Source organism: Pseudorca crassidens, chromosome 6 (assembly GCF_039906515.1).
Source record: "Pseudorca crassidens isolate mPseCra1 chromosome 6, mPseCra1.hap1, whole genome shotgun sequence".
Classification (NCBI taxonomy): Eukaryota; Metazoa; Chordata; class Mammalia; order Artiodactyla; family Delphinidae; genus Pseudorca; species Pseudorca crassidens.
This window is the reverse complement of record NC_090301.1, coordinates 63,945,436-63,965,538: the sequence shown is the minus strand read 5'-3', so window position 1 is coordinate 63,965,538 and position 20,103 is coordinate 63,945,436. Positions and strand designations below refer to the sequence as shown.

General features: G+C 36.0%; 1 long non-coding RNA gene across 2 annotated transcripts in view; it reads left to right on the top strand.

Annotated features, from left to right (window-relative positions):
• Window positions 1-20,103, top strand: part of LOC137226565 (uncharacterized) — a 115,194-nt gene that overhangs the window by 63,946 nt on the left and 31,145 nt on the right. For both annotated transcript variants that reach the window (XR_010944404.1, XR_010944403.1), the window contains one exon: window positions 3,452-3,579. This is a non-coding gene — a long non-coding RNA (uncharacterized lncRNA). The remainder of the gene's footprint in view (window positions 1-3,451; window positions 3,580-20,103) is intronic.

Sequence of the window (20,103 nt, the reverse complement as noted above, 5' to 3'; positions counted from 1 at the left end):
CATTTAGGTCTTCAATCCCTCTTGAGTATATTTTTGTATATGGTGTGAGAAAATGTTCTAATTTCTTTCTTTTACATGTAGCTGTCCTGTTTTACCAAGACTACTTATTGAAGAGACTCTTTTCCCCATTATGTATTCTTGCCTCCTTTGTCTAAGATCAATTAACTATAGGTGTGTGGGTTTATTTCCGGACTCTTTATTCTGTTCCATTGATCCATGTGGTTTTGTGCCAGTAGCATACTATTTTAATTTTTGTAGGTTTGTAATATGGTCTGAAGTCAAGGAGCATGATTACTCCACTCTGTTCTTCTTTCTCAAGATTTCTTTGGCTATTAGGAGTCTTTTTTGTTTCTGTACAAATTTTAGAATTATTTGTTCTAGATCTATGAAAAATGCCATTGGTATTGTTTTTTAAACATCTTCATTGAGTATAATTGCTTTACAATGGTGTGTTAGTTTCTGCTTTATAACAAAGTGAATCAGTTATACATATACATATATCCCCATATCTCTTCCCTCTTGCATCTCCCTCCCTCCAACCCTCCCTATCCCACCCCTCTAGCTGGTCACAGAGCACTGAGCTGATCTCCCTGTGCTATGCGGCTGCTTCCCACTAGCTATCTGTTTTACATTTGGTCACTCTCTCACTTTGTCCCAGCTTACCCTTCCCCCTCCCTGTACCCTCAAGTCCATTCTCTAGTAGGTTTGCATCTTTATTGCCATCTTGCCACTAGGTTCTTCATGACCATTTTTTTTTTTTTTTTACATTCCATATATATGTGGAATGTATTTCCATACAGTATTTGTCTTTCTCTTTCTGACTTACTTCACTCTGTAAGACAGACTCTAGGTCCATCCATCTCACTACAAATAACTCAGTTTCGTTTCTTTTTATGGCTGAGTAATATTCTATTGTATATATGTGACACATCTTCTATATCCATTCATCTGTTGATGGACATTTAGGTTGCTTCCATGTCCTGGCTATTGTAAATAGAGCTGCAATGAACATTTTGGCACATGACTCTTTTTGAATTATGGTTTTCTCAGGGTATATAACCCAGTAATGGGATTGCTGGGTAGTATGATAGTTCTATTTTTAGTTTTTTAAGGAACATCCATACAGTTCTCCATAGTGGCTGTATCAATTTACATTCCCACCAACAGTGCAATAGGGTTGCCTTTTCTCCACACCCTCTCCAGCAATTATTGTTTGTACATTTTTTATGATGGCCATTCTGACCAGTGGGAGATGGTATCTCATTGTAGTTTTGATTTGCATTTCTCTAATGATTAATGATGTTGAGCATTCTTTCATGTGTTTGTTGGCAATCTGTATATCTTCTTTGGAGAAATGTCTCTTTAGGCCTTCTGCCCATTTTTGGATTGGGTTGTTTCTTTTTTGATATTGAGCTGCATGAGCTGCTTTTGAATTTTGGAGATGAATCCTTTGTCAGTTGCTTCATTTGCAAATATTTTCTCCTGTTCTGAGGGTTGTCTTCTCATCTTATTTATGGTTTGCTGTGCAAAAGCTTTTAAGTTTCATTAGGTCCCATTTGTTTATTCTTGTTTTTATTTCCATTTCTCTAGGAGGTAGGTCCAAAGGGATCTTGCTGTGATTTATGTCATAGAGTGTTCTGCCTATATTTTCCTCTAAGAGTTTGATAGTGTCTGGCCTTACATTTAGGGCTTTAATCCATTTTGAGTTTATTTTTGTGTATGCTGTTAGGGAGTGTTCTAATTTCATTCTTTGACATGTAGCTGTCCAGTTTTCCCATAACCACTTATTGAAGAGGCTGTCTTTTCTCCACTGTATATTCTTGCCTCCTTTGTCAAAGATAAAGTGACCATATGTGTGTGGGTTTATCTGTGGGCTTTCTATCCTGTTCCATTGATCTATATTTCTGTTTTTGTGCCAGTACCATACTGTCTTGATAACTGTAGCTTTGTAGTATAGTCTGAAGTCAGGGAGCCTGATTCCTCCAGCTCCATGTTTCCTTCTCAAGACTGCTTTTGCTATCCGGAGTCTTTTGTGTTTCCATACAAATTGTGAAATTCTTTGTTCTAATTCTGTGAAAAATGCCAGTGATAGTTTGATAGGGATTGCATTGAATCTGTAGATTGCTTTGGGTAGTAGAGTCATTTTCACAATGTTGATTCTTCCAATCCAAGAACATGGTATATCTCTCCATCTATTTGTATCATCTTTAATTTCTTTCATCAGTGTCTTATAATTTTCTGCATACAGGTCTTTTGTCTCTTTAGGTAGGTTTATTCCTAGATATTTTATTCTTTTTGTTGCAATGGTAAATGAGAATGTTTTCTTAATTTCACTTTCAGATTTTTCATCATTAGTGTATAGGAATGCAAGAGATTTCTGTGCATTAATTTTGTATCCTGCTACTTTACCAAATTCATTGATTAGCTCTAGTAGTTTTCTGGTAGCAGCTTTAGGATTCTCTATGTATAGTGTCATGTCAGCTGCAAAGAGTGACACCTTTACTTCTTCTTTTCCAATTTGGATTCCTTTTATTTCTTTTTCTTCTCTGATTGCTGTGGCTAAAACTTCAAAAACTATGTTGAATAAGACTGGAGTGGGCAACCTTGTCTTGTTCCTGATCTTAATGGAAATGGTTTCTGTTTTTCACCATTGAGGACAATGTTGGCTGTGGATTTGTCATATATGGCCTTTATTATGTTGAGGAAACTTCTCTCTATGCCTACTTTCTGGAGGGTTTTTATCATAAATGGGTGTCGAATTTTGTGAGAAGCTTTCTCTGCATCTGTTGAGATGATCATATGGTTTTTCTTCTTCAATTTGTTAATATGGTGTATCACATTGATTGATTTGCATATATTGAAGAACCTTGCATTCCTGGGATAAACCCCACTTGATCATGGTGTATGATCTTTTTAATGTGCTGTTGGATTCTGTTTGCTAGTATTTTTTTGAGGAATTTTGCAACTATGTTCATCAGTGATATTGGCCTATAGTTTTCTTTCTTTGTGACATCTTTGTCTGGTTTTGGTATCAGGGTGATGGTGGCCTCGTAGAATGATTTTGAGAGTGTTCCACCTTCTGCTATGTTTTGGAAGAGTTTGGGAAGGTTAGGTGTTAGCTCTTCTCTAAATGTTTGATAGTATTCGCCTGTGAAGCCATCTGGTCCTGAGCTTTTGTTTGTGGAAGATTTTTAACCACAGTTTCAATTTCAGTGCTTGTGATTGATCTGTTCATATTTTCTGTTTCTTCCCTGTTCAGTCTCGGCAGGTTGTGCATTTCTAAGAATTTGTCCATTTCTTCCAGTTTGTCCATTTTGTTGGCATATAGTTGCTTGTAGTAATCTCTCATGTTCCTTTGTATTTCTGCAATGCCAGTTGTTACTTCTCCTTTTTCATTTCTAATTCTATTGATTTGAGTGTTCTCCCTTTTTTTCTTGTTTTTTTTGGGCAGTACACGGGACTCTCACTGTTGTGGCTCATGGGCCTAGCCACTCTGCGGCATGTGGGATCTTCCCAGACCGGGGCACGAACCCGTGTCCCCTGCATCGGCAGGCGGACTCTCAACCACTGTGCCACCAGGTAAGCCCTTCCTTTTTTTCTTGATGAGTCTGGCTAATGGTTTATCAGTTTTGTTTATCTTTTGAAAGAACCAGCTGTTAGTTTTATTGATATTTGCTATCGTTTCCTTCATTTTCTTCATTTTCTTAAATGACAAAGGCTTGATATGTGACCCAAGATATGATGTATCCTGGAGAATGTTCCATGAGCACTTGAGAAGAATGTGTATTCTGTTGTTTTTGGATGGAATGTCCTATAAATATCAATTAAGTCCATCTTGTTTAATGTATCATTTAAAGCTTGTGTTTCCTTATTTATTTTCGTTTTGGATGATCTGTCCATTGGTGAAAGTGGGGTGTTAAAGTCCCCTACTATGATTGTGTTACTGCCGATGTCCCTTTTTATGGCTGTTAGTATTTGCCTTATGTATTGAGGTGCTCCTATGTTGGGTGCATAAATATTTACATTTGTTATATCTTCTTCTTGGATTGATCCCTTGATCATTATGTAGTGTCCTTCTTTGTCTCTTGTAATAGTCTTTGTTTTAAAGTGTATTTTGTCTAATATGAGAATTGCTATTCCAGCTTTCTTTTGATTTCCATTTGCATGGAATATCTTTTTCCATCCCCTCACTTTCAGTCTGTATGTGTCCCTAGGTCTGAGGTGGATCTCTTGTAGACAGCATATATACGGGTCTTGTTTTTGTATCCATTCAGCCAGTCTGTGTCTTTTGGTGGGAGCATTTAATCCATTTTCATTTAAGGTAATTATCAATATGTATGTTCCTATTACCATTTTCTTAATTTTGGGGGTTTATTATTGTAGGTCTTTTCCTTCTCTTGTGTTTCTTGCCTAGAGAAGTTCCTTTAGCATTTGTTGTAAAGCTGGTGTAATGGTGCTGAATTCTCTTAGCTTTTGTTTGTCTGTAAAGGTTTTAATTTCTCTCTCAAATCTGAATGAGATCCTTGCTGGGTAGAGTAATCTTGGTTTTAGCTTTTTCTGCTTCATCACTTTAAATATGTCCTGCCACTCCCTTCTGGCTTGCAGAGTTTCTGCTGAAAGATCAGGTGTTAACCTTATGGAGATTCTCTTGTGTGTTATTTGTTGTTTTTCCCTTGCTGCTTTTAATATTTTTTCTTTGTATTTAATTTTTGATAGTTTGATTAATACGTGTCTTGGCGTGTTTCTCTTTGGATTTATCCTGTATGGGACTCTCTGTGCTTCCTGGATGGGATTGACTATTTCCTTTCCCTTATTAGGGAAGTTTTCAACTATAATCTCTTCAAATATTTTCTCAGTCCCTTTCTTTCTCTCCTCTTCTTCTGGGACCCCTGTAATTTGAATGTTGGTGCATTTAATGTTGTCCCAGAGGTCCCTGAGACTGTCCTTAATTCTTTTCATTCTTTTTTCTTTATTCTGCTCTACAGTAGTTGTTTCTACTCTTTTATCTTCCAGGTCACTTATCCGTTCTTCTGCGTCAGTTGTTCTGCTATTGATCCCTTCTAGAGAATTTTTAATTTCATTTACTCTGTTGTTCCATCTCTGTTTGTTTGCTCTTTAGTTCTGGGTTCTTGTTAAACGTTTCTTGTATTTTCTCCATTCTATTTCCAAGATTTGGGATCATCTTTACTGTCATTACTCTGAGTTCTTTTTCAGGTAGACCGCCTATATCCTCTTCATTTGTAAGGTCTCGTGCGTTTTTGCCTTGCTTCTTCATCTTCTGTTTGTTTCTCTGTCTTCACATTTTGCTTAACTTACTGTGTTTGGGGTCTCCATTTCGCAGGCTGCAGGTTTGTAGTTCCCGTTGTTTTTGGTGTCTGTCCCCAGTGGCTAAGGTTGGTTCAGTGGGTTGTGTAGGCTTCCTGGTGGAGGGGACGGGTGCCTGTGTTGTGGTGGATGAGGCTGGATCTTGTCTTTCTGGTGGGCAGGTCCACGTCTGGTGGTGTGTTTTGGGGTGTCTGTGGCCTTATAACGGTTTTAGGCAGCCTCTCTGCTAATGGATGGGGTTGTGTTCCTGTCTTGCTAGTTGTTTGGCATAGGGCGTCCACCACTGTAGCTTGCTGGTCGTTGAGTGGAGCTGGGTCTTGGCGTTGAGATGGAGATCTCTGGGAGATTTTTGCCGTTTGATATTATGTGGAGCTGGAAGGTCTCTTGTGGACCAGTGTCCTGAACTTGGCTCTCCCACCTCAGAGGCACAGCCTTGATGTGTGGCTGGAGCACGAAGAGCCTGTCATCCATACAGCTCAGAATGAAAGGGAGAATAAAAAGAAAGAAGGAAGGAAGAAGATAAAATAAAATTAAAGTTATTAAAATAAAAAATAATTACTAAAAAATATTTTTTTAAGTAATAAAAAAGAAAGAAAGAAGAGAGCAACCAAACCAAAAAACAAATCCAGCAATGATAACAGGTGCTAAAAACTATACTTAAAAAAAAAAAAATGGACCGACAGAACCCTAGGACAAATGGTAAAAGCAAAGCTATATAGACAAAATCACACAGAGAAGCATACACATACACACTCGCAAAAAGAGAAAAAGGAAAAAATATATTTACATCGTTGCTCCCAAAGTCCCCCTCCTCAATTTGGGATGATTTGTTGTCTATTCAGGTATTCCACAGATGCAGGGTACATCAAGTTGATGGTGGAGATTTAATCTACTGCTCCTGAAGCTGCTGGGAGAGATTGCCCTTTCTCTTTGTTCGCACAGCTCCCAGGTTTCAGCTTTGGATTTGGCCCCACCTCTGCGTGTAGGTCACCTGAGGATGTCTGTTCTTTGCTCAGACAGGACGGGGTTAAAGAAGCAGGTGCTTCAGATCCTACCGAAGCCTGAGCCTCAGCTCCCAGCCCCCTCTCAGGCTGGTGAGTGCTGGTAGGCACCGATCCTCTGTGCGGGAATCTCTCCGCTTTGCCCTCCGCACCCCTGTTGCTGTGCTCTCCTCCAAGGCTCCGAAGCTTCCCCCCTCCGCCACCTGCAGTCTCCGCCCATGAAGGGGCTTCTAGTGTGTGGAAACCTTTCCTCCTTCACAGCTCCCTCCCACTGGTGTAGGTCCCATCCGTATTCTTTTGTCTCTGTTTTTTCTTTTGCCCTACCCAGGTACGTGGGGACGTTTCTTGCCTTTTGGGAGGTCTGAGGTCTTCTGCCAGCATTCAGTAGGTGTTCTGTAGGAGTTGTTCCACATGTATATGTATTTCTGATATATTTGTGGGGAAGAAGATGATCTCCACGTCTTACTCTTCTGCCATCTTGAAGCTCTGCCACCATTGGTATTTTGATAGGGATTGCATTGAATCTGTAGTTTGCCTTGGGTAGTCTGGTCAATTTAACAATATTCTTCCAGTCTGTGAATGTGGTATCTTTCCATCTGATTGCATCATCTTCGATTTCTTTTATCAGTGATCTTATTTTCAAAAGAACTTATTTTTATAAAAATATTAAGGCATTTCTGTCATTTTCATTTTCTCATGGGTATGCTGTGAAATATTCCACAGGTTACATGATACGTGATGCCACAACAAACTAAATGCAGAACTGAGAGTCTAGCTGTCTTCTATTGTTAGACTTTAAAGAGATTTACAAAAATGTAAAACAATGCCACACTTTTCACTGAATTGTTTTATGTGTTATCTTCCACTAAAAATTTTGTTTACATTAACATGTAATGGATTCATGGTTGCTTTAAAATAAATATTTAAATGTTCTCACTTCATATCAAGCATCATGAATATCAATAGATAAATTAAAGCTCTTTGAGGTCCTCAATTTTTAAGAGTTTAAAGGAATCCAGAAAGCATAAAGTTTGAGTATTACTGCCCTAGGATGTTTCCCTCATATGTAAGGTTGAAGTGGGCTCATACCATGTCCATGTTCCAGGTGAAGGGAAGGGAGGCAGAGGAAGTGGAGAGAAAGCAACTTTCATTAAGGATATTGCCCAGAACCTGCTCTCAGTGCTTTTGCTCACATCTCATTGGCCAGAATATCATTCCATGGCCATGCCCAGTAAGGAAGAAGATTGGAGTTTTGCAGCAGCAGAAATTGCTAGCAAGCTATCTGAAGCTAGGAGAGGCATGAAATAGATCCTCTCCTCACAGCCCTCAGGAGGAACTAGCCCTCCTGACATGCTGAACTAGGACTTCTAGCTTCCAGAACCGTGAGAAAATGAACACCTATTGTTTAACCACCCAGTTTGTGGTATTTTATGGAAACCCTAGCAAACTAATACAGAATGTAAAGTAGCTTAAGAAAACTGCCCACTCAACCAATGAAAACAACCAGACATGGCAGAGATGCATTGGAGGAAAAAAAACTTCTATGTTAAAAAAAAAGTCTTTAATGTCTGTGTGTGTTCAACTGGCTTGTTGATGACAGAAAGTCATCTGAATAACACCACTCTACTGGTCATGCATATTTATACTTATGTGCATTGCTTTGCCTCTTCTCTGGCTCCCAGACTAAGTATAAATGCAGGAATTGGATGTCTCCTTAAGGTCCCATTTATCTGTGCTCAGTTTCCTGTCAGGAATGTAATGGATGACACATGCTAATATATTAAGTGCTCTCTCACTATAAACATGTTATGCTAAACAAGCATAACTGAGCTTCCAAAGCAAAAAAATAAACTCTTTTTATACATGAGAATGTGCCTGGTAAAATGTTTTTCTTCTGCTACTCTAGCATTGTCATTTTAGATTCAATATTATTTCTTAACAAGGTATTTTCTTTGTGATTGAACCTTGTAAAATTATAAGCCAGCATAAAAAGTTTAGCATGTAGATCACTTCACAAGGTATATGTATATCAAGACATCAAGTTGCTAGACCTTAAATACATATAATTTTTGTCAGTTATACCTCAAAGCTAGAAAAGAAAAAGAAAAATGTTTACCATGTAGTCAGCTACAAAAAGCGTGTCAAATGTGAACTGATCAGGTACCAGTGGTCAGCTTGGTGGGTTCATTCAAGGGTCTATCATTCGGGACTCTGGAAGAATCACAGTTAACATGATGCATGATTATACACTGCCTCCGTGTATCATTGAGGTATTCCCTTTACTAATTCCTCAGATGACTCAGCATTTATAGAAAACCAGCAAGTCACTGGAGTAGTATGGGAGGGATAATGTAGTTAAGGCTGCCACACCTGTCACAGTAAAGAGAAGGCAGCATGGCACAGTGGGAAGATCATGAGCCTGAAGGTAAAATTATTTAAGTTCTTGCCTTGGCTCTGCCCCTGCCAAGCTGTGTGGGATGCAGTCCCTGAGCTTCACCTCTCTGGGCCCGACTTTCTCCATATGCGAACAGACAGGACTAGAGCATAGAATTTCTCAGATTCATGACTTCTGTCAAAATATTCTCCTGAATCTGAGCTCTCAGGCATTATAATGTGTCTATTATTTGCAAGAGCCAAAAAATGGGAAGACACATTTTAAAGAGCTTAGTTTGACTCTTTTCACTGTTGGTGAATAAAAGGAGGAATCGATGAATATTTGGTGGGTGTCTACTTGTTTGGCGTAGCCCGTAATTAGCTTGGAAAAACTCAATTACTATGTCATCTCCAAAGTTTGCTTCGGTTCTATGTTGGTAATTGAGATTGTGGATGAAAAAGCAGATGTATAGCTTCAGTTCCATTTATGCACGATTCTAACAAAATGCTTTGAACAGAAAAGCAGGTTTATGGTAGACTTTATGGTGGACCAGTTTAGATTTTTTTCTTTCCCCTACTCTTTCAATCAAAACTGAAAATCCTGAACATTTATGTTCCTTTTAGTTAAATGGAGAGATTTTCTGGCTAGACATTCTTTATTTCCTAAAGTTCTATATATCAGTTTCTTTTAAAACATCAAGGATTCTTGGTACTCAGTTTAGGTGCTGTATAGAAATAATTGTTGGCTGTACACATTGTAATACAAGCAAAAAGTACATATCCACCAAAATATACGTAGACCTAGTTCCAGGCTAGGATGGTAGGAATAAAATAAGAGTGAACAGCGCTCTCTATTTAGGATTGTCACAGACAAAAGGCTTAATGCCTTCACTAGAGAACAGTGTTTCACTACCACCTGGTTAGTTTGGCCTTTTGAAGTTGAGAAATATTGTACTTATGTGACTTTTCAGAAAAATTAAAATACTTGGAAATATATATGCTTCATTTCTGAGTTGTGGGCTCTTGTGGTTTTCATTATGGATTGATTTTTATATCTTGTGTTTAATAGTTTTTTTTAAAAAAACACCCTGTGGCAGCTGTACCACATAAATAATACCAAGAGAAGTATATGGAGTAAAGAAATTCTTCAAGAAACAGTCAAATAGATCCAGGGCATTTTATGGGTAAAGAAAAAAATTAAGAGAACTTTCACTCTTTATTTTTTCATTTGTTCATGTCTTGTTTTATAGCCTTTCTAATTCAACTTCCTTTCTGCACTACGCAATGGCATGAATCCTTATAAAGCTTACCGTTAAAGTCGAACATATACTTAATATTTAAAGACATGGATCTTCTCCAGAAGCCCTTCCAAATTACAGCACACTAGGGCAATTACATCCTGTCCCTGTTCAATCAAAGAGAAGCATTTATCTGAGAGATTTCCCAATTTGTACCCAAATTATTCATTTTCACATCCCTGAAAGCATTTGGCAACAGAATTGTAATGTTCATTCACATTAACGTATTCTGAAAACATTTAAGGAGACAGCGTGAGTCGCCTAAACCCTATATCAGTGCTACCAACTAATGACAACTCTCTGGGTTCTTGCTTCAGAAAACATTAGCTTCACTTTGTGAAGGAAACAGACTGAGACTTTGCCTCATCTGCTTGGCCTTTTATTCCTTAAAAGGGACGAATGGTGAGGGTGCTTTGCTAAATGACGATAGAAAGGCAACTCTAGAAATTATCAAAAGAATAATGTCTTGATAGGAAAGCCAGACAAAACTTGTGATAAACAGTCTACCTTAGACTAAGAATAAACACTTTTTATTTCCAAAAAAGCTCATCTTACTCCTCCTATGTTAGTGAAATATACATCCCAGTGAATTCAATTATTTTTTATATGAACCCTTTTGTCCCCCACCAAACACCTTTTTTATTTATTCAACTATTTTTTCCAGTTTTATTGGGAAATAATTGACATGTACCATGGTATAAAGTTTAAAGTGTACAATATAGTTTGATTTACATAGATTTTGAAATGATGACAATAGGTCTAACATCATCATCTCATAGATACAACAAAAGGAAAAAAATTTCACCTGGTAATGAGAACTCTTAGGGTCTACTCTTTTAACAGATTTCCTATACTGTATATCATACAGCGGTGTTAACTATATCATGTTGTAGCTTACATTCCTAGTACTTGCTTGTAACTGGAAGTTTATACCTTTTGATCAACTTCCTCCAATTCCCCCTCCCCTCACCCCTCATTGTCCCTTCTAATAACCAGTCTGATCTCTGATCTTTTTGTATGAGTTTGGTGTGTTAGTTTTTAGATTTCCTGTATAAGTGAGATCATACAGTATTTGTCTTTCTCTAATTTATTTCACTTAGTATAATGCCTACAAGATCCATCTATGTTGTTGCAAATGGTAGAATTTGCTCATTTTTTTAATAGCTGAACAATATTCCATTGTATATGATACCACATCATCTTTATCCATTCATCACTTGATGGACATTAGGTTGTTTTCATGTCTTGGCTGTTGTAAATAATGTTATGAACCTGGGATTACAGATATCTGAGTTAGTGTTCTCATTTCCTTTGGATATGTTCCCAGAAGTGGACTTGCTGGATCATATGGTAGTTCCGTTTTTAATTTTTTGAGGAAACTTCGTACTGTTTTCCAAAGTGGCTGCACCAATTTACAATCCCACCAACACAAGGGTTCCCTTTTCTCCACGTCCACGTCAGCATTTGTTTCTTGTCTTTTTGATAATGACCATTATAACAGGCATAAGGTGATATCTCATTGTGGTTTTAATTTGCAATTCCCTAATTACTAGTGATATTGAGCATCCCTTCATGTACCTATTGGCCATTTGTATATCTTATTTGAAAAAATGTCTTTTGAGGGTTTTTTTTTGCCCATTTTTATATTGGATTACTTGGTTTTTTGCTAAACTGTATGAGTTCTTTATATATTTTATAAATAACAGATACATGGTTTGCAAATATTTTCCTATTCCATAGGTTGTCTTTTCACTTTGTTGAGAGTTTCTTTTGGTATGCAGAAGCCTTTTAGTTTGATGTAGTCCGTGTATTTATTTTTGCTTTTGTTGCTTGTACATTAGGTATGACTTCAAAAAATTCATTAACAAGACCCATGTCAAGGAGCTTTTTTCCTGTGTTTTCTGCTAGAAGTTTCATGATTTCAGTTCTTACATTTAAGTATTTCATCCATTTTGAGTTAATTGTTGTGAGTGGTATAAGATAGGGGTCAAGTTTGATTCTTTTACATGTGAATAATCTATTTTCCCACTGCCATTTATTGAAGAGACTCTTTTCTCCATTGAGTATTTTTGGCTCCATTGTCAAATATTAGTTGGCCTTATATGATTTATGATGTTGGCTGGGTGCTTGTCATTTATGGCCTTTATTATGTTGAGATATGTTCCTTCTATGCTTAATTTGTTAGGCATATGCTTGATTCGGTTCCATTGGTCTCTTTGTCTTTTTTTAATCCCAGTACCATACTATTTTAATTACTATAGCTTTATAGTATAGCTTGAAATCAGGAAGTGTGATGCCCCCTTCATTGTTCTTCTTTCTTATTATTTTGGCTATTCAGGGTTTTAGGTGGTACTAAACAAATTTTAGGAGTGTCTTTTTCTATTTCTGTAAAAAAAAAATGCCATTAGAATCTTATTTTTTTAACTTTTATTGAAATATAGTTGATTTACAATGTTGTGTTAGTTTCAGTTGTACAGCAAAGTGATTCAGATATATGTACATATATATATATAGATAATTTTTATTTATATATATTTAGATTATTTTCCATTATAGGTTATTATAAGATATTGAGTGTAGTTCCCTGTGCTGTACCGTAGGACCTTGTTAGTTATCCAATTTGTATATAGTAGTGTGTATATTTTAATCCCAAACTCCAGGGATTGCATTGAATCTACAGGTGGCTTTTGGTAGTACTGACATTTCAACAATATTAATCTTCCAATCCATGAGCATGAATACCTTTCCATTTATTTGTGTCTTCTATTTCTTTCATCAATGGAAATGTAATTTTCAGAGTAGAAATTTTTCACCTCTTTAGTTAAATTTATTACTATTTTATTTTTAATGCTATTATAAATGGGATTTATTTATTTTTCATAAAATTCATTGTTAGTGTATAGAAACGCTGCTGATTTTTGTATGTTAATTTTGTATCCTGCAACCTTACCAAATTCATTGATTAGTTCTAACAGTTTTTTGGTGGAGTTTTTAGGATTTTCTATATATAAAATCATGTCATCTGCAAATAGAGACAATCTGACTTCTTCCTTTTTAATTCTGATGGCTTTGTTTCTCTTGCCTGACTGCTCTAGCTAAGACTTCCAGTACTATGTTGATTAGGTGTGGTGAGAGTGGGCACACTTGTCTTTTTCCTGATCTTAGAGGAAAAGCTTTAAACTTTTCACCATCGAGTATAGTATTGGCTGTGGGCTTGTCACTTGTTGTCTTTTATTATGTCAAGTTATGTTCCTTCTAGGCCTAATTGTTAAGTGTTTTTATCATGAATAGATATTGAATTTTATCAAATGCTTTTTCTTTGTCCATTGAGATTATCATATGATTCTTTTCTTTCATTCTGTTAACGTAATGTATCACATTGATTTACGTATGTTGAACGGTCCTTTCATCCCAGGGATAAATTCCACTTGATCATGGTGGATGATCCTTTTAATGTGCCTGCTAAACTTGGTTTTGCTAGTATTTTGTTGAGAATACTTGCAACTACATTCATTAGGGATATTGGGCTGTAGTTTTCTTTTCTTGTAATGTCCTTATCTGGCTTTGGTATCAGGATAATGCTGGCCTTGTAAAATGAGTTTGGAAGTGTTCCCTCTTCAATTTTTTGGAAGAGTTTGAGAAGGATTTGTCTTAGTTATTCTCAAAATGTTCAGTAAAATTCACCAGTGAAGCAATCTGGCCCTTGGCTTTTCTTCATGGGGAGGTTTTAGATTACTGATTCAATTTCCTTACTAGTAATTGGTCTATTCAGATTTTCTATTCCTGATTCAGCCATGGTAGGTTGTATGTTTCTAAGAATTTTTCCATTTCTTCTAGATTATCCAGTTTGTTAGCATATACTTGTTCACAGTATCATCTTATGATCTTTTGTATTTCTGTGGTATCAGTTGTAATGTCTCCTTTTTCATTTAAAATTTTGATTTGGATCCTCTCTCCTTTCTCCTTGGATAGTCCAGCTTAGAGTTTGTCAGTTTTGTTTCTTTTCAAAGAACCAACTCTTAGTTTGCTTAATAGTTTCTATTTTCCTATTCTCTGTTTCTTTAATTTCTGCTCTAATCTTTATTTCCTTCCTCCTGCTAACTTTTGGCTCAGCTTGTTATTTTTCAAGTTCCTAAGGTATAGAATTAGTTTGTTTATTTGGGATCATTCTTGCTTCTTAATGTAAGTGTTTATTGCTATAAACTTCACGCTTAGAACTGCTTTTCTCTGCATCCCATAAGTTCTGATATATTTTGTTTACATTTTGATTTGTCTCAAACTTTTCTATCTTTAATTTCTTCTTCGATCCATTGGTTGTTCAGGAAAGTGTTTAATTTCCATGTATTTGTGAATTTTTTCCAGTTTTCCTCTTGTTATGATTTCAGTCTTATTGAAGAATTGTTTTATGCCCTAACATTTGGTCTCTCCTAAAAAATGTTCCATGTGCACTCAAGAATAATGTGAATTCTGCTGTTGACTAGCATGTTCTACATATGTCTGTTAGGTCATTTGGACTGTATTGTTGTTTAAATACACTGTTTCCTTGTTCTCCATCAGAATGATCTATCCATTGTTGAGAGTGGAGTATTAAAATCTCCAACTATTATTGTATTGATGTTTATTTCTCCTTTTAGATTTGTTAGTTTTTGTTGTGTGTATTTTGGCACTTTGATGTTGGATGCACAAATATTTACAATTGCTATAACATTATGGATTGACTTTTTAAAAATTATATAATGGATAATGACCTTCTTATTTATTTTTATGATTTTTAGTTTAAAGTCCATTTTGTCTGCTGTAAGTATAGCTACCGCCACTTTTTTTTGTGGGGAGTAGGGGGGTTACCATTTGCTTGGAGTGTCTTTTTCCATTCCTTCTCTCTGTTTGTGTGTGCCTTTATGGTTAAAGGGAGTCTCTTTAAGGCAGCATATTTTTGGAGCTTGTTTTCTTATCCATTCAGCCATTCTGTGTCTTTTGATTGGAGAATTTAATATGTTTACAGTAATTATTGATAGGCAAGAACTTATTATTGCCATTTTGTTGTCTTCTGGTTGTTTTGTAGATTCATTGTTCCTTGTTTCTTACCCTGCTATCTTTTTTCATGTTTTGATGTCTTTTGGCATCAGTATTCTTTGACTTCTTTATCTTGTTCTTTTGTGAAATTGTTACTGATTTTTCCTTTGTCATTACCATGAAGATTACCTAAAATGTCTTAAAATTATAACACTCTATTTTAAATTGATAACAACTTCATTTCAGTAGAATTCCTAAACTTTACACTTTTACTTCTCCTATCCCTCACATTTTAGATTATCGTTAAAATTTACATGCTTTTATATTGTAAAACTAAGAACAGGTTTTTGTATTTATGGGTATTTTTACTACATTTATTTTTAACTTTTAGTGTTGTTAGTATATTATACACCCCCATTAATATATTGTAGACTCTAACTTTCACTATATATTTATCATTACTAGTGAGTTTTATGCTACCTTTTTATGTTTTTATGACACTAATTAGCATCCTTTCACTTGCAATCAAAACTGCCTTTCACCATTTCTTGTAAGACAGGTCTAGTGATAATGAACTCCCTCAGCTTTTGTATGGCAAACTATTTATCCTTCCTTCATTTCTGAAGGACAGCTTCAAAGAGTATAGAATTCATGGTGAGTGTTTTTCTTTCAACATTTTGTATTTGTCTTCCCATTCTCTTCTGGCCTGAAAATTTTCTGTTGAGAAATATGCCAGTAGTCTTATGCTGGCATATTTCTCAGCAGAAACCCTTTGTGGGAGTTCCCTTGTATGTAACTCCTCCGTTTTGCTACTTTTATTTATGTTCTTTTATTTTTTATCAAGGTATAGTTTAAAATGTCATAATAGAAAAATATCACAATAGTTTCAGGTGTTCAACATAGTCATTCAAAAATTTTATAGACTATACTCCATTTAAAGTTATAAAATATTGGCTATATTCTCTGTGCTGTGCAATATATCCTTGTAGTTTATTTATTTTAATCATAGTAGTTTGTACTTCTTGTTCCCATACTCTTTCCTTTTTTTAAAAAATTTTTTGAATTTTATTTTATTTATTTTTTTATACAGCAGGCTCTTATTAGTCATCAATTTTATACACATCAGTGTATACATGTCAATCCCAATCGCCCAATTCATCACACCACCATCCCTACACCCCCACCGCTTTCCCCCTTTGGTGTCCATACGTTTGTTCTCTACATCTATGTCTCAACTTCTGCCCTGCAAACCGGTTTGTCTGTACCATTTTCGTAGGTTCCACATACATGCGTTAATATACGATATTTGTTTTTCTCTTTCTCACTTACTTCACTCTGTCATACAGAGTCCATCCACGTCTCAACAAATGACTCAGTTTTGTTCCTTTTTATGGCTGAGTAATATTCCATTATATATATGTACCACAACTTCTTTATCCATTCGTCTGTCAATGGGCATTTAGGTTGCTTCCACGACCTGGCTATTGTAAATAGTGCTGCAATGAACATTGGGGTGCATGTGTCTTTTGGAATTATGTTTTTCTCTGGGTATATGCCCAGTAGTGGGATTGCTGGATCATATGGTAATTCTATTTTTAGTTTTTTAAGGAACCTTCATATGGTTCTCCATAGTGGCTGTATCAATTTACATTCCCAGCAACAGTGCAAGAGGGTTCCCTTTTCTCCACACCCTCTCCAGGATTTGTTGTTTGTAGATTGTTTGATGATGCCTATTCTAACTGGTGTGAGGTGATACCTCATTGTAGTTTTGATTTGCATTTCTCTAATGATTAGTGATGTTGAACAGCTTTTCATGTGCTTCGTGGCCATGTGTATGTCTTCTTTGGAGAAATGTATTTCTTTGGAGAAATGTATTAAGGTATTCTGCACAGTTTTGGATTGGGTTGTTTGTTTTTTTAATATTGAACTGCATGAGCTGTTTATATATTTTGGAGATTAATCCTTTGTCCATTCATTTCTTTGCAAATATTTTCTTCCTTTATGAGGGTTGTCTTTCTGTCTTGTTTATGGTTTCCTTTCCTGTGCAAAAGCTTTTAAGTTTCATTAGGTCCCATTTGTTTATTTTTGTTGTCATTTCCATTACTCTAGGAGGTGGATCAAAAAAGATCTTCCTATCATTTATGTCAAAGAGTGTTCTTCCTATGTTTTCCTCTAAGAATTTTATAGTGTCCGTTCTTACATTTAGGTCTCTTATCCATTCTGAGTTTATTTTTGTGTATGGTGTTAGGGAGTGTTCTAATTTCATTCCTTTACATGTAGCTGTCCAGTTTTCCCAGCACCACTTATTGAAGAGACTGACTTTTCTCCATTGTAAATCATTGCCTCCTTTGTCATAGGTTAGTTGACCATAGGTGCATGGGTTTATCTCTGGGCTTTCTACCTTGTTCCATTGATCTGTGTCTCTGTTTTTGTGCCAGTACCATAATGTCTTGATTACTGTAGCTTTGTAGTATAGTCTGAAGTCAGGGAGTCTGATTCCTCCAGCTCTGTTTTTTTCCCTCAAGACTGCTTTGGCAATTTGGGGTCTTTTGTGTCTCCATACAAATTTTAAGATATTTTGTTCTAGTTCTGTAAAAAAATGCCATTGGTAATTTGATAGGGATTGCATTGAATCTGTAGATTGCTTTGGGTAGTGTAGTCATTTTCACAATATTGATTCTTCCAATCCAAGAACATGGTATGTCTCTCCATCTGTTGGTATCATCTTTAATTTCTTTCATCAGTATCTTATAGTTTTCTGCATACAGGTCTTTTATCTATCTCCCTAGGTAGTTTTCTTCCTAGGTATTTTATTCTTTTTGTTGTAATGGTACATGGGAGTGTTTCCTTAATTTCTCTTTCAGATTTTTCATCATTAGTGTATAGGAATGCAAGAGACTTCTGTGCATTAATTTTGTATCCTGCAACTTTACCGAATTCATTGACTACCTCTAGTAGTTTTCTGATGGCATCTTTAGGATTCTCTATGTATAGTATCATGTCATCTGCAAACAGTGACAGTTTTACTTCTTCTTTTCCAATTTGTATCCCTTATATTTCTTTTTCTTCTCTGATTGCCATGACTAGGAGTTCCAAAAGTATGATGAATAATAGCGGTGAGACTGGACATCCTTGCCTTGTTCCTGATCTTAGCAGAAATGCTTACAGTTATTCACCATTGAGAATGATGTTTGCTGTGGGTTTGTCGTATATGGCCTTTATTATGTTGAGGAAAGTTCCCTCTATGCCCACTTTCTGGAGAGTTTTTATCATAAATGGGTGTTGAATTTTGTCAAAAGCTTTTTCTGCATGTATTGAGATGATCATATGGTCTTTCTTCTTCAGTTTGTTTATATGGTGTATCACATTGATTGATTTGCCTATATTGAAGAATCCTTGCATCCCTGGATTAAACCCCACTTGATCACGGTGTATGATCCTTTTAATGTGTTGTTGGATTCTGTTTGCTAGTATTTTGTTGAGGATTTTTGCATCTATATTCATAAGTAATATTGGCCTGTAATTTTCTTTTTTTGTAGTATCTTTGTCTGGTCTTGGTATCAGGGTGATGGTGGCCTCATAGAATGAGTTTGGGAGTGTTCCTTCCTCTGCAATTTTTTGGAAGAGCTTGAGAAGGATGGGTAATAGCTCACCTCTAATGTTTCATAGAATTCACTTGTGAAGCCATCTGGTCCTGGACTTTTCTTTGTTGGAAGGTTTTTAACCACAGTTTCAATTTCATTACTTCTGATTGGTCTGTTCATATTTTCTATTTCTTCCTGGTTCAGTCTTGGAAGGTTATACCTATCTAAGAATTTGTCCATTTCTTCCAGGTTGTCCATTTTATTGGCATAGAGTTGCTCATAGTAGTCTCTTAGGATGCTTTGTATTTCTGTGGTGTCTGTTGTAACTTCTTTTTCATTTCTAATTTTATTGATTTGAGTCCTCTCCCTCTTTTTCTTGATGAGTCTGACTAAAGATTTATCAGTTTTGTTTATCTTCTCAAAGAACCAGCTTATAGTTTTATTGATATTTGCTATTGTTTTCTTTGTTGCTATTTCATTTATTTCTGCTATGATCTTTATGATTTCTTTCCTTTGGCAAACTTTGGGTTTGTTTGTTGTTCTTTCTCTAGTTCCTTTATGTGTAAGGTTAGATTGTTTATTTGAGATTTTTCTTGTTTCTTGAGGTAGGCTTGTATAGCTATAAACTTCCCTCTTAGAACTGCTTTTGCTGCATCCCATAGGTTTTGGATCATCGTTGTTTTCATTGTCATTTGTCTGTAGGTATTTTTTGATTTCCTGTTTGATTTCTTCAGTGATCTCTTGCTTATTTAGTAATGTATTGTTTAGCCTCCATGTGTTTGTGTTTTTTAAGTTTTTTACCCTGTACTTGATTTCTAATCTCATAGCGTTGTGGTCAGATAAGATGCTTGATATGATTTCAATTTTCTTAAATTTACTGAGGCTTGATTTGTGACCCAAGATGTGATCTATTCTGGAGAATGTTCCGTGCGCGCTTGAGAAGAAAGTGTAATCTGCTGTTTTGGGATGGGATGTCCTATAAATATCAGTTAAATCTATTTGGTCTATTGTGTCATTTAAAGCTTGTGTTTCCTTATTAATTTTCTGTTTGGATGATCTGTCTATTGGTGGAAGTGAGGTGTTAAAGTCCTCCACTATTATTGTGTTACTGTCGATTTCCTCTTTTAGAGCTGTTAGCAGTTGTCTTATGTATTGATGTGCTCCTATGTTGGGTGCATATATATTTACAGTTGTCATATCTTCTTGGGTTGATCCCTTGATCATTATGTAGTGTCCTTCCTAGTCTCTTGTAACATTCTTTATTTTAAAGTCCATTTTATCTGTTATGAGTATTGCTACTCCAGCTTTCTTCTGATTTCCATTTGCATGGAATATCTTTTTCCATCCCCTCACTTTCAGTCTGTATGTGTCCCTAGGTCTGAAGTGGGTTTCTTGTAGACAGCATATATATGGGTCTTTTTTTTGTATCCATTCAGCAAGCCTGTGTCTTTTGGTTGGAGCATTTAATCCATTCACGTTTAAGGTAATTATTGATATGTATGTTCCTAT